The following is a 17,488-nucleotide window of genomic DNA, read 5'->3' on the forward strand; positions in this document are numbered from 1 at the left end:
TCAAAAACATTTTCAGGTAAGTGTGGCATCTCCCAAAAGACACTGCGTAGCCTGAAGACATGCTCGGAGGAAAATACATTTTCTACACACACACACACACACACACACACACACACACACACACACTGCAGCAGCAGCCACAGTTCAGATTCAGTGCAGGCCTCTCTCTTTAACAGAGTCTGATGTGATGCTCTCACTTTTAATCCTGTTAGTTCCACTTTGAACTTCCTCAGAATTGTAATATTCTCCGGAGCCGGTTGTTTGTGACGCACAACCAGACGGAGCGTGCGTCCTAACTGCTTACATCTTTTAACCTTTCTCCTCGTGCTTCTGTCCCGTCAGGGTCCGTTCGTTCACATCGCCAGTCTGTGTGCCGCTCTCCTCAGCAAGTTCATGTCTCTGTTCGGAGGAATCTACGAGGTAAGTTTTATTTCTTATACGTGTCGTGTCCTTCCTCTCAATCTTTCTCTTTTTCATTTTCATTTCAACCTCAAACTCACATTTCCATATTTTCCTCGTCTGAACCTTCAGTTATGGAACTGAAACACGCAGACAGCTGCTAACTACTAATATTATTATCAAGACTTATAAATAGTAATATTAATGTCAGAGATGTGACAGGAGAGCTCGTAGTAAACATGTCGACATCATCATCAGCTGTTTATGAAGGAAAAGACTTTAAGTTACATTTCTATTAAACTGCCGTTATGGAAAACACAATACGAAAATAAAGACATCATTTGAAGCTATTACATAATTATATTAATTAAATAATTTCTTTATAAAGCAATATTATATATATATATATATATATATATATATATATATATATATATAGATATATATTAATATATATAGATATATATATATATTATATATATATATATTAATATATATATATATTATATATATATATATTAATATATATATATTAATATATATATATATATATATATATTAATATATATATAATATATTATATATAATATATTATATAATATTATATATTATATATATTATATATATTTAACTTCCATTTGCTTTAATAAGCCTTTATTAATTTAATGTTATGTTATTGGTCAGGACGGTGCACGCTGGGCACTAAAGCTTAAACCTTTATTAATAATAATAATAATAATAATATTAATAATAATAATGTTTTGGCCAGTCTTCAAATAGTTTCTTATTTACATTTACAGGGGAGGTACCTCGGTGATTGGTGCGTACAATAAACATATTGAGAGGACATAAAAATACAGGAAAAGAACATTTTATTATAGAATAGAAGAAAATAAATATATATATGAAAAAGATACTATTAAAAATACTGCAACAAATATGTACAACATGGGTAGGGTGTGCACAAGTTCAGAGTAAAGAGAGAATGTGCAGAGATAATAGTCTATGGGGGGGGCTTGTTGATGAGCGCTCATGCAGGCGGGAGGTCACATAACTGCAGCCTGTTGCTCCGTGAACGTGGACCAGTGGACAGAAACCGGGACGTTGGACAGAAGTTTAAACTTTGAGTGATTTTGCATCAATCAGCCGGTGACGTCTGCAGGCAGCGCTCACGCATGATGAAGAGGAAGATGTTTGAAGCAGAGTGAAAGAGGGAGGAAGATGATGACAGCAGGTGATCTGAGAAACAGAAGAATGAAGATGATGTTCTTGGGACAGTTTAAGAGGCTGCAGCTTGACTGAACCTCTTCGTCGCTCTGTATTTGTTCAGCTGAAGAGTGGCTCAGTAACTGCACTCAGAAGATGCAGATTGTGAAACTGATGATCTTCATCTTCATCGCCTCCTGCTTCTTGTCCTCTTCTTCTCTGGAGGAAGGCAGAGTCCCTTGAGGGACGACATGCGGGGAAGCTGGGAGGGTTTGAAGGAGTTCACAGGGCAGTGAGACAGAGTCTCCACGCCGCATCCCAACCGAACCTTACCGTCAGCGCCTTGAATAAACGGATCTGTTGATGCAAAGCTGACGTGGAGCATCGAGCGGATTGGTTTGTCGAGGACGCCGGAAAAAACTCTGAAACTTGCTGTGTTGGAGAAAATGTGAGACGCGTCAGACGGTGATGAAGTGGAGAAACATGCACGAGTCTTGCAAGTTTTGCTTTGGCTGAAGATAAAAAGTGGGAACGTTTAAATGTGCTTTTGCTTGTCTTTAGGTGACTGAGCGCTTTTCCAGTTTACCTCGTAATAAACGCTGTGACATCAGTTTACAAGCCTCCGTAAAGACACCTCCTGTCCTCCATCTCCATCTCCTCCATCTCCTCTCTCACTTCTAATTTCTCCATCTGCCTTTCCACCTTCTAGTTTTCTGTAATCCTCAGCAGCAGTCTCCCTCTCACCCTGTTGCGCTGCATTGTAATGCACATTAATGCTGAGAGTGAAGTGTCGCTCTGCAGCGGTGCACGGCTGTATGATGTCGTCTGTGGGCTGGAAAAACCAGCGTTTTGATTCAGCGCTTTTAGATTGTAAAAGAAACTGAGGGATGAGTTCTCCAGTACTCTGCAGACAGACGGGATCAGTTATAATGTGAAACATGTTGTCATCTAGATTGAGCGTAAGTACTGCTGCTTTAAGTCGTATAAAGTCCGACGAGTGTCGGCGGTGGAAGGTCTTATTCATCGTCTCTTCGTAGCTTAACTTTGTCTTTACTCCTTTGCTTCCTGGAGGAGCCCTGTCTTGTAGACATTAAGGTAAATCAATCGCACATTTCCCAGCATGCCCCACAGTCCATGCCTGGTGCAGTCTTGTCAAATGAGAGGACGGAGCTCAACGCAGATGGTGTCATTATTCTACGTGACAATCTACATTCACTCCACGAAGATCATTCAAAGCAATAAAAACGTCTTTTTTGCCAAAACGATTTACATTTGGAAGAAGTGGAAATATTCCAGCCTCCTGGCATTTTTAAATATTAATTCCAGATTAACATGTTTTGGTGTGTGTGTGTGTGTGTGTGTGTGTGTGTGTGTGTGTGTGTGTGTGTGTGTGTGTGTGTGTGTAAGCTGCAGTACAGCATGCTTATCAACAGCTCCACGCTGTGAGTTTGTAAGACCAGGATAAGCCACTGAGTGTACAGCCAGAGGGAACACACACACACACACACACACACTAACCTTTCTTTATTACTGCCATGCTGCTTGAAGTAAGCCAGTCTCATAGCAGTACGGGTAAGTAAGATCATGCATGTCGAGAAGAACTCCATTTCCCAGGGTGCACTGAGGCTCATTGTTCTCTTAAAGACAGAGTGGAGGACGAGCTTGGTATGGACTGTGCAGTTAGAGGCTACTTCAGTGCATGAAACTGTTTTATCAACTTTTCTTTTTCTTCCCTTTTGAATGTGACGACTCGGTTTCAAAATCAGTTTTGTCAGAAGTTTAACCTTCATCCTAACAACGACCTCATCAGACCCCAGAGCTTCACTTCCTGTCACAGCTGCTTTATTCTATCTTTCCGAATTTTAAACAACTTTTTCACTCAATTTGTTCCTAATTCTTTCATATGAATACCGATGCATTGTGTCCTGGGGGACCCCCGTCTGCTGCAGCCTGCGCAGCTGTAATAGTACACACACATTTCCTCATGTGCTCCGTCTGTTGTCCTTTTACACAACATGCTGTAACTTTCCTAAAAAAGTCTTCTGATGACATTAATGACATAACTCATAACGTTTCTGCTCAGATGGTTGTTTGTTGTTGGGGTCTTTGTATGTGACATGTTGGCTTGAGGGTTAAGCCGATGACAGGATGTTTAATGTGTTTTAAATATGAGCTCTGATTCAGCCTTTGTGTTCTTTGAGTTAGTGACTGTACGTATCAGAGGTGACTGTCCTGTAACCGCGGACGTGTTTATGTGTTTCAGAATGAGTCGAGGAACATCGAGATGCTGGCGGCGGCCTGTGCGGTGGGAGTCGGCTGCTGCTTCGCTGCACCCATAGGAGGTGAGTCTTCACAGGGAATATAAAGTCTGACACACACTTCACTGCAGGTGTCTGAGATGTGTGATATGAGCTCTGTGAACATCAGGACACAAGTGAAACACATTGTCTTTAAAAAGGTTCTGCGTGTTCATATTTTAAAACGGCATATAAATACACTTTCATGGGGGAAACTGTGACCAACTCATGTCCACATTTAAATGGTGTGTGTGTGTGTGTGGTGTGTTGCAGGTGTGTTGTTCAGTATTGAAGTAACGTCCACGTTCTTTGCCGTGAGGAACTACTGGAGAGGTTTCTTCGCTGCGACTTTCAGTGCCTTCATCTCAGAGTCCTGGCCGTGTGGAACAGAGACGAAGGTGAGGAGGACGAGTGCTCCGAATACTGAATATAGATGTTGGAATGATTCAGAATACTTTTCACAATTAGAAAAGTTCAGAAAAGTCTTTCAAAATACCCAAGACTTGGATTACTCAGGTTGTCTCATCAGGCTCGCATTCCTGGACCTGTTCTCGGACCTGGTCTCGGACCTGGTCTTTGGACCTGGTGTCGGACCTGGTGTCAGACCTGGTCTTGGAACCTGGTCTTGGACCTGGTGTCGGACCCTGGTGTCAGACCTGGTCTCGGACCTGGTCTTGGACCTGGTGTCGGACCTGGTGTCGGACCTGGTCTTGGACCTGGTCTTGGACCTGGTCTCGGACCTGGTGTCGGACCTGGTGTCGGACCTGGTCTTGGACCTGGTCTCGGACCTGGTCTCGGACCTGGTCTTGTACCTGGTGTCGGACCTGGTGTCGGACCTGGTGTCGGACCTGGTGTTGGCTCTGTTCTCCTCCCTGACTCTACTTTCCCTCTCCAGAAAACCATCACAGCCCTTTTTAAAACCCGTTTCCGCCTCGACTTCCCGTTTGACCTCCAGGAGCTTCCTGCCTTCGCCGTCATCGGGTGAGTCTCGACTGGGATTGTGAATGTATATTGGTTTCAAACCACAGAAGGAAATGTGAACCATCGACTCAAACCAGCGACAGTTTTTTAAAGGTTTTAACCATTTATTTACAATTGATAAGCTTTTTATGAACAATCCCTCTTTAGAAAGTAGAGATAACTTATTATTAAAATTGTTATAAATGTACACATTTAAATTACATATTGACATAATTTACACTGACATGTCTTCCTGCGATATAAAAAAACAAAAGGCCTTGGAATAAACACATTTAACCTTATAGATGAAGTTGTGCTAAATGTTGAGAGTTTTCTTACTTTTAAACTATAGTTTACGAGTTCAAACTTTAGATTAAACATGAAGGAAGCCTTTAGGAACAACCTTAATGGAAAGTGGTAAAAACTAGCCATAAAAACCACAGAAACTTCTAAAATCAGAGTTATTGTTTCTGCACATCGTGTTGTTTTGGCAGGTGTTCTGATTTACTGTGTGCAGCATGGACTCAGGTATAATTCAGGAGCTGCTCACTTGTGAAGGTGTTTCTTCAGGGTAGCCTGCGTGAGTCACCTAACGTGGATAATTCAGCCGGTTGCAGGCGAGGGATGTCTTATTCTATCCTGCCTCAGCCTCAGGGCTCCTCGCCGGCTGTGAGCGAGAGGACTCCTGCAAAGAAGCTGGAAATCAAAGCACTTCTGCGTAGGCTCCTGAAAGTATTCCTCCTTGTCATCTTTTGTTCTTCATCTTTCTTCAGTCGGTCAGTGTCTCAGTCAGCCGTGCGTCATTCTCCTTTACTGTTCACACCTTCTGGGTTGAAGAAATGAGAATCAGTGGGACACACGGAGGCGAAAATACAACCGGATTCCTGCAACGATATGCAAATACATGCAGCACATAAGTGTATGTGTCAATAGAAATATAACATTTAGCTGATATTGTGTGGACCGGCCAATGAAAGCCTTCGTATCAAATCAAATCAAATGTATTATATCGCCCAATATCACAAATTATACATTTGTCTCAGTGTTTACAGACTGTACAGGATACAACACCCTCTGTCCTTAGACCCTCTGTCCTTAGACCCTCTGTCCTTAGACCCTCTGTCCTTAGACCCTCTGTCCTTACACCCTCTTTCCTTAAACCCTCTGTCCTTAGACCCTCTGTCCTTAGACCCTCTGTCCTGTCCTTAGACCCTCTGTCCTTAGACCCTCTGTCCTTAGACCCTCTGTCCTTAGGACCCTCTTTCCTTAAACCCTCTGTCCTTAGACCCTCTTTCCTAGACCCCTCTGTCCTTAGACCCTCTTTCCTTAAACCCTCTGTCCTTAGACCCTCTGTCCTTAGACCCTCTGTCCTTAGACCCTCTGTCCTTATACCCTCTTTCCTTAGACCCTCTGTCCTTAGACCCTCTTTCCTTAGACCCTCTGTCCTTAGACCCTCTTTCCTTAGACCCTCTTTCCTTACACCCTCTGTCCTTACACCCTCTGTCCTTACACCCTCTGTCCTTAGACCCTCTGTCCTTACACCCTCTGTCCTAGCCCTCTGTACACCCTCTGTCCTTACACCCTCTGTCCTTAGACCCTCTGTCCTTACACCCTCTGTCCTTAGACCCTCTGTCCTTAGAAAGACGTCCTAAAAGAAACCCCATAATTAAAGGGAGTATCACACCCCCAAATGGGCCTCATGGTACTGTTTTTGTATTTCGTATAGTGGTTAGAACTTCATTTCAGGCTTTTGCTTCACCGTCAGCAGCAATGTGCCTCTTATGACCTTCCTGTGTGTGCACGTTTGTCCTCGTGCACATGCTTGTACAGTACAAATAACTCAGGGAGGCTAGTCAATGTCAACAAATGAAAAGACCAAAACCTATGACGTGCGTCTCTCGGCCCAGAACCCAGCGGTTCAGTCTGCACAAGTTCTGATCAGAACCATAAACCCAACAGGGTTTGACACGCACGCATCCTCGTGTACAGCGACTCCCTCATCATCCCGCTCATTATTTATTCAGAGGTATTTGATGGAATTAATAATTCAGTGAGATAAATTTATAAGCATTAGGTTGTCTGCATAGCTGTCTGAGTCTATTATTCCTGGCTCTTCTTTCTCTCGCTCTTACTGTCATAAAGAGGACTCCCACTGAGCCTTTCAATGAGTGCTTATGTAAACCCCTCGTTCAGCTCTGACTCCCCCCACACTCCCCCTTCGACTGAATGCGCTCCCTTTGCTGTAATCCTCTGTTCGTGTTTCCGTCTCTAGTATGTTTCTCCTTTTAATGCATGTGTTTGTGTTTCCTCTTCTCATCCCGCCTACATGTTTGCTAGACTTTCTCTTATTCTGCCCTTCATTCAGATTTCTGCACATCTCATACAGAATCTACTGTAAATATACCGATCAGCTTTCACTGACGTCCGCCTCCAGTGTAGTGGAGACTCATTACGTTGCATAACGTTATATATATATATAGAGTTTTATTGTGGCCAATTACTCTAGGACGTCCTATGGAGGAGGTTTGAAAGAGAAACATGTTTTCATTGATGCTTTGACTCATTCATTGCATCCAGTTTCACTTTGATCAGAATGCTTTTTTATGCAGAAAAATGCTTCTTCCTGACGTGTGTGTGTGTGTGTGTGTGTGTTCTCTTTTTGCAGTATTGCCAGTGGTTTTGGTGGGGCTCTGTTCGTCTACCTGAACCGACTGATTGTCCAGTTCATCCGGAAACAGAAGGCCATCAACAGATTCCTCATGAAAAAGTAAATTTTTACTCGAATACTGTTCATGAAGTGGAAATAATAACCATCCTTTTCCTGTTCTGGTTGCAAAATAGTTGACGCATTTAAATTGTTCCGTAAATGGAGCCTGGAGATCGTACTCGGAGGCCGACAGGATAATGGAAGCGAGGCTCATTGGGGACCAATTAGTCATAACATTGTGCAACATGAACTTCATAAGTTTCAGAGGGAATTATACTTTTTACTCGTGTGCTAGAGTCAATCCACAACCATAAAATTGTTATTTGTTTCTCTCTCTTCAATAAACGTCTTCCGTCTCTCCCTCAGACGTCTGCTGTATCCAGCGCTCGTCACTTTACTTGTTTCCACTCTAACATTTCCTCCTGGATTTGGACAGTTTATGGCCGGCAAGGTAGGTTCTGCTCCCACTCAGCACATGCTGTTATCACACCGCAGCCATAACTGTAATTCACAACTGTGGTATTACACTATTATATACCTATTATATACCTAATATACACCTAATATACATCTATTGTATACTATATACCTTTTATATACCTAATATATACCTTTTATATACATAATATTACCTATTGTATATACCTATTATATACCTAATATACACCTATTGTATACCTAAGTATATCTATTATATTCTAATGTATACTTATTATATATCCCTATTATATACCTAATATATACCTTTTATATACCTATTGTATAACTAATGTATACCTATTATATATACCTAATGTATATCTATTTATATCTAATGTATACTTATTATATATACTATTATATACCTAATATCTACCTGTTATATACCTATTGTATAAACTCCTGATACCCTTTATATATACCTAATGTATATCTATTATATACTAATGTATACCTAAATATATACCTAATGTATACTTAATATATATCCCATAATGTATATCTTAATATACATACCTATTATATACCTAATATATATACCTATTATATACCTAATATATACCTAATGTATACTTAATATACATACCTATTATATACCTAATATATATATACCTATTATATACTTAATATATATACCTAATGTATAACCTATTATAGAACCTAATATATATACCTATTATATACCTAATATATACCTTATTGTATATACTTAATATATACCTATTATATACTATATATATACCTATTATATTACCTAAGTAATACCTAATATATACTTAATATAATACCTAATATATAGACCTACTATATACCTAATATATATACCGTAATGTATACCTAATATATATACCTAATGTATACCTATTATAGACTTTATTATACCCATTATATACTAATATATATACCTAATATATATACCTAATTAATACCTATTATATACCTAATATATACTTAATATACATACCCATTATATACATAATATATATACCAATATATATACCTAATTAATACCTATTATATACCTAATATATACTTAATATACATACCTATTATATACCTAATAATTATACCTATGTATACCTATTATTACCTATTATAGACTTTATATATACCGAATATATATACCTAATATATATATACCTAATGTATACCTATTATAGACCTAAATATTATACCTATTATATACCTAATATATATACTTAATATATACCTATTATATACCTAATATATATACCTATTATAGACTTTATATATACCTAATATATATACTTCATTATATACCTATTATATACCTAATATATATACTTAATATATACCTAAGATGTATACCTATTATATACCTTATCTACCTATATATACTTAATATATACCTATTATATACCTATATATACCTTATATACCTATCTAATATATATACTTAATATATACCTATTATAGACTTTATATATACCTAATATATATACCTATTATATACCTAATATATATACCTATTATATACCTAATATATATACTTAATATATACCTATTATATACCTAATATATATACCTATTATATACCTAATGTATATACTTAATATATACCTATTATAGACTTTATATATACCTAATATATATACCTATTATATACCTAATGTATACCTATTATATACCTAATGTATACTTATTATATATACCTATTATATACCTAATATATATACTTATTATATACCTAATATATATACCTATTATATACCTAATATATATACCTATTATATACCTAATGTATACCTATTATATACCTAATATATATACTTATTATATACCTAATATATATACCTAATGTATACCTATTATATACCTAATGTATACTTATTATATATACCTATTATATACCTAATATATATACTTATTATATACCTAATATATATATACCTAATGTATACCTATTATATACCTAATGTATACTTATTATATATACCTATTATATACCTAATGTATACTTATTATATATACCTATTATATACCTAATATATATACTTAATATATACCTAATATATATACCTATTATATACCTAATGTATACTTATTATATATACCTATTATATACCTAATATATATACTTAATATATACCTAATGTATACTTATTATATATACCTATTATATACCTAATATATATACTTAATATATACCTATTATATACCTAATATATATACCTATTATATACCTAATGTATATACTTAATATATACCTATTATAGACTTTATATATACCTAATATATATACCTAATATATATACCTAATGTATACCTATTATATACCTAATGTATACTTATTATATATACCTATTATATACCTAATATATACTTATTATATACCTAATATATACCTATTATACCTAATATATACCTATTATATACCTAATATATACTTAATATATACCTATTATATACCTAATATATACCTATTATATACCTAATGTATATACTTAATATATACCTATTATAGACTTTATATATACCTAATATATATACCTAATATATATACCTAATGTATACCTATTATATACCTAATGTATACTTATTATATATACCTATTATATACCTAATATATATACTTATTATATACCTAATATATATACCTATTATATACCTAATATATATACCTATTATATACCTAATATATATACTTAATATATACCTAATATATATACCTAATGTATACCTATTATATACCTAATATATATACTTATTATATACCTAATATATATACCTAATGTATACCTATTATATACCTAATGTATACTTATTATATATACCTATTATATACCTAATATATATACTTATTATATACCTAATATATATACCTATTATATACCTATTATAGACTTTATATATACCTATTATATACCTAATATATACCTATTATAGACTTTATATATACCTATTATATACCTAATATATACCTAATGTATACTTATTATATATACCTAATGTATACTTATTATATATATACTTAATATATACCTATTATAGACTTTATATATACCTAATATATATACTTATTATATACCTATTATATACCTAATGTATACTTATTATATATACCTATTATATACCTAATGTATACTTATTATATATATACTTAATATATACCTATTATAGACTTTATATATACCTATTATATACCTAATGTATATACTTAATATATACCTATTATAGACTTTATATATACCTAATATATATACCTATTATATACCTAATATATATACCTAATGTATACCTATTATATACCTAATGTATACTTATTATATATACCTATTATATACCTAATATATATACCTATTATATACCTAATATATATACCTATTATATACCTAATATATATACCTATTATATACCTAATATATATACCTATTATATACCTAATATATATACCTATTATATACCTAATATATATACCTATTATATACCTAATATATATACCTATTATATACCTAATATATATACCTAATATATATACCTAATATATATACCTATTATATACCTAATATATATACCTATTATATACCTAATATATATACCTATTATATACCTAATATATATACCTATTATATACCTAATATATATACCTATTATATACCTATTATATACCTAATGTATACTTATTATATATACCTATTATATACCTAATATATATACCTATTATATACCTAATATATATACCTATTATATACCTATTATATATGTGTCTTGTCTCTAAAGTGATGCCAGAACTGTATCGGCAGCGCTCAGCATGCTTTACATTTCCTACACGAGCAGCTGTGTAATTAAAGCATCATCATAGTGTTTCATAACATCCTGATTAGCGTTCCTGTCTGTGTGATTGTTAAAGGGACAGTTCATGTTTTCCTCTCACCTGTAGACTACCAGCCTCGATTGTTCTGGACTGTTTGAGATATCGGCAAATGTTTGCCTCTTGCTTCCTTCTGCCGCAGTGATACGGTTGGCGGATGTAGCTCGTAGAAAGAAAGTAGTCCCTCCATGAAGCTGCTCACAATAAGATCTGTGGATTATGTTGAGTAACTGCGTCAGGATTTCTGTAAGAGACGATACTGTTGAGGTTTTTAATGTATTTTTTGGGCGGTTTGAGCTCCACAGGCCGAGTTCCTTTATATCGCAGAGAAGGCAGACATCTTTAACTCCTCAGAACTGTCCCTTTAATACTCACAACGCAGGTGAACATGTGTTTGTGTGCGCTGGAGAACACACTGTCCTAGAAGTGTGTATGTTCCCTCCAATTTCATCCCCTTCACCCATCTAATTATCAGAATTAGAAAATAAATATTCTATGTGTCCTCAGACTCACACACACACACACACACACACACACACACACCGTCTGTATCTTAAATCCCTCTGTCTTGCTCTCATCCTCCTCAGTCATCATTTCTCTGTCAGTGGCGACATTATCACCACCAGTGTCTCCAGATATCCCGGCTTTTAAACGGCGACGGGTGAATTTGTAACCTCGCTTATCTGAAATCTTTTAAGAGACACTTTCAGCTCGTCACTTTCGCCGCCCGTCGAGCTGCAACGCTTTGCATCTGAAGTAGAAACATTCACATATTCCACTCGACTCCGACGCACAGGTTTTGATGTCCTTTAAGATACGATGAAACATTATGAAACGGCCTGCAGGGTGAGACAGCTCGTGCACACCCTGCAGGCCGTCTCCATGTTTACACATGTTGCTCACCTTCTTCCTGTGACCTCCAGCTGACCCAGAAGGAGTCTCTGGTCACGTTTGCTGGACACCGGACGTGGGGCCAAACAAGGCATCGCCGAGGAGTTTGACTACATCGGACACTCTCAAGCCTGGAAACACCCGCAGGTCAACGTCTTCGTCACCCTGGTCCTCTTCATCGTCATGAAGGTAGGGACTAAAAAAATAATTAGGTTAACTGTCATACCGAATACTGTCCATGCTCTTATTGTGAAAATAAATCACTGAGCCCTACAGTCGCTTTAAATCTTCATCTCGGAGGCGGACCTTCAGCATTTTGCACTCTTTGCACGCCGCGACTTACCCCCCCAACTTAACCCCCCCAACTTACCCCCCCTTGCTTCTTTATTGGATATTATTCAATACTTTTTTCTCTTCCTTGTGTTGGAGGAAGTTTGCCGGTTACAGTGGAAACCACACACAGTCTAAAGATAAGGGAAGGTCATGAGGAGCGAGTCAACTGCACACGAGGGTGTTGGAACGCAGCCCACTCCTCAGAACACAGGGAGACATGCTGCACGTTCTTATTTAGATTCATATTTAATCAGCATTTCATATCTTCTGCGGCTTATTTTAGAGTTTTATAACTTTATTTACTTGGCAAATGTTAAATCTAATTCGTCAGATTCGACTCTTAAGTGTCCTAATGTATAATTCCCACCCACCGGATCATTTACTTCAAAGTTGAGGGAGCGTCAGAGAAACCTGTGAAGCAGAAATATATGAACAGGAAATGAGCAGAACAAGACATGTTGTACACACTACAGGTGAACAGAGTCATACATGTTGTACACACTACAGGTGAACAGGGTCATACATGTTGTACACACTACAGGTGAACAGGTCATACATGTTTACACACCTACAGGTGAACAGGGTCATACATGTTGTACACACTACAGGTGAACAGAGTCATACATGCTACAGGTGAACAGGGTCATACATGTTGTACACACTACAGGTGAACAGGGTCATACATGTTGTACACACTACAGGTGAACAGGGTCATACATGTTGTACACACTACAGGTGAACAGAGTCATACATGTTGTACACACTACAGGTGAACAGAGTCATACATGTACACACTACAGGTGAACAGGGTCATACATGTACACACTACAGGTGAACAGAGTCATACATGTTGTACACACTACAGGTGAACAGAGTCATACATGTTGTACACACTACAGGTGAACAGGGTCATACATGTTGTACACACTACAGGTGAACAGAGTCATACATGTTGTACACACTACAGGTGAACAGAGTCATACATGTTGTACACACTACAGGTGAACAGAGTCATACATGTTGTACACACTACAGGTGAACAGAGTCATACATGTTGTACACACTACAGGTGAACAGGGTCATACATGTTGTACACACTACAGGTGAACAGGGTCATACATGTTGTACACACTACAGGTGAACAGAGTCATACATGTTGTACACACTACAGGTGAACAGGGTCATACATGTTGTACACACTACAGGTGAACAGAGTCACATGTTGTACACACTACAGGTGAACAGAGTCATACATGTTGTACACACTACAGGTGAACAGAGTCATACATGTTTGTACACACTACAGGTGAACAGAGTCATACATAGTTGTCACCTATCAGGTGAACAGAGTCATAACATGTTTGTAGCAAACAAGGTGAACAGGGTCTACATGTTTTAGCACACTACAGGTGAACAGAGTCTACTGTTGTACACACTACAGGTGACAGGGGTCAAACATGTAACTAACAGATATCAGTGGTGAGCTTCCCCAACTTTCATGACTCACACACACAGTTTTATTACAATTGTTTAATATGTACCTGAGGAGGCGTGATGTAATGTAGCTGTGGAGAGTTATACATCTACACACAGCAGTTACACACACACACTCTCATGTCTCATGTTCCTCTCGTCTCACAGAAGATGTTCTGGAAGATAAATAGAACAAACCTCTTAAAAGTGACCCTGCATGACCTTTGTAACAAAAACATATGTGAAAGTAAATTAGATGGTGAAATACAACATGTAACATCTTTGGGTCTCGGCTATGAGAGGAAGCTGGAAACCTGATACAAATGATCTCCTGCTGAGCTGCGTGTTGTGTGCGTGTGTGTGTGATTGTGATTGTGTGCGTGTGTGTGATTGTGCGTGCGTGTGTGTGTCCCATCATCCTCCTGTCCTTTAGCCGAATGTTCTGATGGCTTTAAGCGTCATTCCTCTCAGCCGTGACGTCCACCCTGTGTGTGTGTGTGTGTGTGTGTGTGTGTGTGTGGGGTGTTTGCATCTTTCCTGTATGTGTAGGTGAACCAAAGGCAAATGCATCTTTCCCCCATATGTGACATAGAGGTGAGATGAGTAGAGGATACAAATACACACTTTACCAACTCGAATCACCTGCACACCTCCCCTAGGTCTGCGTCCCCTCGGTCTGCAGCCTCGCGCCCCCTCGATCTGCGTCCCCTCGGTCTGCAGCCTCGCGCCCCCTCGATCTGCAGCCTCGCGCCCCCTCGGTCTGCAGCCTCGCGCCCCCTCGGTCTGCAGCCTCGCGTCCCCTCGGTCTGCGTCCCCTCGGTCTGCAGCCTCGCGCCCCCTCGGTCTGCAGCCTCGCGCCCCCTCGGTCTGCAGCCTCGCGTCCCCTCGGTCTGCAGCCTCGCGTCCCCTCGGTCTGCGCCCCCTCGGTCTGCAGCCTCGCGCCCCCTCGGTCTGCATCCCGCGTCCCCTCGGTCTGCGTCCCCTCGGTCTGCGTCCCCTCGGTCTGCCCCTCGCGCCCCTCGGCCTGCGTCCCCTCGGTCTGCATCCTCGCCCCCCCTCGGTCTGCAGCCTCGCGTCCCCTCGGTCTGCAGCCTCGCGTCCCCTCGGTCTGCGTCCCCTCGGTCTGCAGCCTCGCGCCCCCTCGGTCTGCAGCCTCGCGTCCCCTCGGTCTGCAGCCTCGCGCCCCCTCGGTCTGCAGCCTCGCGCCCCCTCGGTCTGCATCCTCGCGTCCCCTCGGTCTGCGTCCCCTCGGTCTGCGTCCCCTCGGTCTGCATCCTCGCGCCCCCTCGGCCTGCGTCCCCTCGGTCTGCATCCTCGCCCCCCCTCGGTCTGCAGCCTGCGCCCCCTCGGCCTGCGTCCCCTCGGTCTGCATCCTCGCCCCCCCCTCGGTCCTGCAGCCTCGCATCCCCTCGGAGTGCGGCTGGAATGCTTCTGTCTAATTACAGCCTTTTGGTTTTTCTGTATTCAGCCCGGTGATTTTCAAAGGGAGATTGCTCCCTCCCTCCCTCCCTCCCTCCCCCCTTCTGGGTAATGAGTGGTTCTTTTATTCGACGCGGCAGCCATCTTGTCTTGTTGCTCCTTTTCATTTCCCAAACTTGCTGAAGGCTCTCGTTTCACCAGCTGCTAAACTTTTGCAATTAATGGTGCGTGGAACGTGGCAGGAAGTTGGGGCAGGTGGTCAGCAGATGAAGCTGCTATAAATACTTTAATTATACGTGTTTGGATACAGTGCAAAACAGGGAAGTTGCTCTTTGTAAAGAACACACACACACACACACACACACACACACACACACACACACACACACACACACACAAACCTGCAAACTAATTTGGCATGCTTTGTAGTTAAATGCTATTTTTAGTGGTGTGCAATTATGCACATCAACAGCTCAGTGAGGAGTTTATTAATACAGGTGTGTGTCCTACAGAGGGAGTGAGTCCCCTGGGGGTGTGTGTGTGTGTGTGTGTGTGTGTGTGTGTGTGTGTGACAGAGAGCTGGCGGGACTGTAATTGGAGTGGGAATAGAAGAAGGGCCCCTGAGGGTCCCCTGAGGCCCCCGGCGATAGACTGTCCTCTGAATGTGCTCCCAGATGACTGACAAATTAAATGGAGTATAAATGTCCTGGATTCTGCGTCAGGACTGACGCCCTTGACCTGCGTCCTCCACGTCTCCCCCCGGCCTCGCTGATGCTTTTGTTTTCTGCGTTGCAGTTATTTGCAGCCTCTCGTTTCACCTGACTCACAATAATTGAGGGTTTTTCTCAAATGTTAAACTCTGATAAAGAGCAACAGGTGAAGAAGACCAGTGCAGTAATATGTGAGACGCTTTGAGAAGTTTCATGCTCATATATTTCTACAGAAGTCAATGACCTTGAGCTAACGTTAGCTTGGGTAGCTAGCTAGTCGTCACTGTTTTTAAAGATGACTTAAATCTGAGGCCGTTATCATCGTAAAGCGTGTGTGCACAGCAACAGAACTGAACAGGTGTTCACAGTAACAGGGATTAAGTTATTATTATAATCCTTATTCAGAATATAATCCTGAGTCTTGCAGTTTCTGGCCTGATGTTCTCGCAAGAACATGTTCAGTCAGACAGATAATAAAACTCGTGTCCTTCAGTAAAATCTGATTAATTCAAGTGAAGGAGTTCCCACAGGTAATCAGTGTATCGATCAATTATATGATATTTCTGCAATTATTCCAACGGCACCATATCTGTGAGTTCTCTGTTTAATGAAGTCCACCTGCAGCTCTCGGGCTGCCTCTGTGTCCTCGCCAAGTGTCCTCAGCTCGTGTCCTCAGCTCGTGTCCTCAGCTCGTGTCCTCAGCTCGTGTCCTCAGCTCGTGTCCTCAGCTTGTGTCCTCAGCTCGTGTCCTCACCAAGTGTCCTCAGCTCGTGTCCTCACC

General features: G+C 39.5%; 1 pseudogene; it reads left to right on the top strand.

The window, feature by feature from the left end:
• Nucleotides 1–15,055, top strand: part of LOC115017736 (chloride channel protein 2-like) — a 69,531-nt pseudogene extending 54,476 nt beyond the window's left edge.
• Nucleotides 15,056–17,488: the final 2,433 nt, after the last annotated feature.

Source organism: Cottoperca gobio, chromosome 13 (assembly GCF_900634415.1).
Source record: "Cottoperca gobio chromosome 13, fCotGob3.1, whole genome shotgun sequence".
Taxonomy (NCBI): Eukaryota; Metazoa; Chordata; class Actinopteri; order Perciformes; family Bovichtidae; genus Cottoperca; species Cottoperca gobio.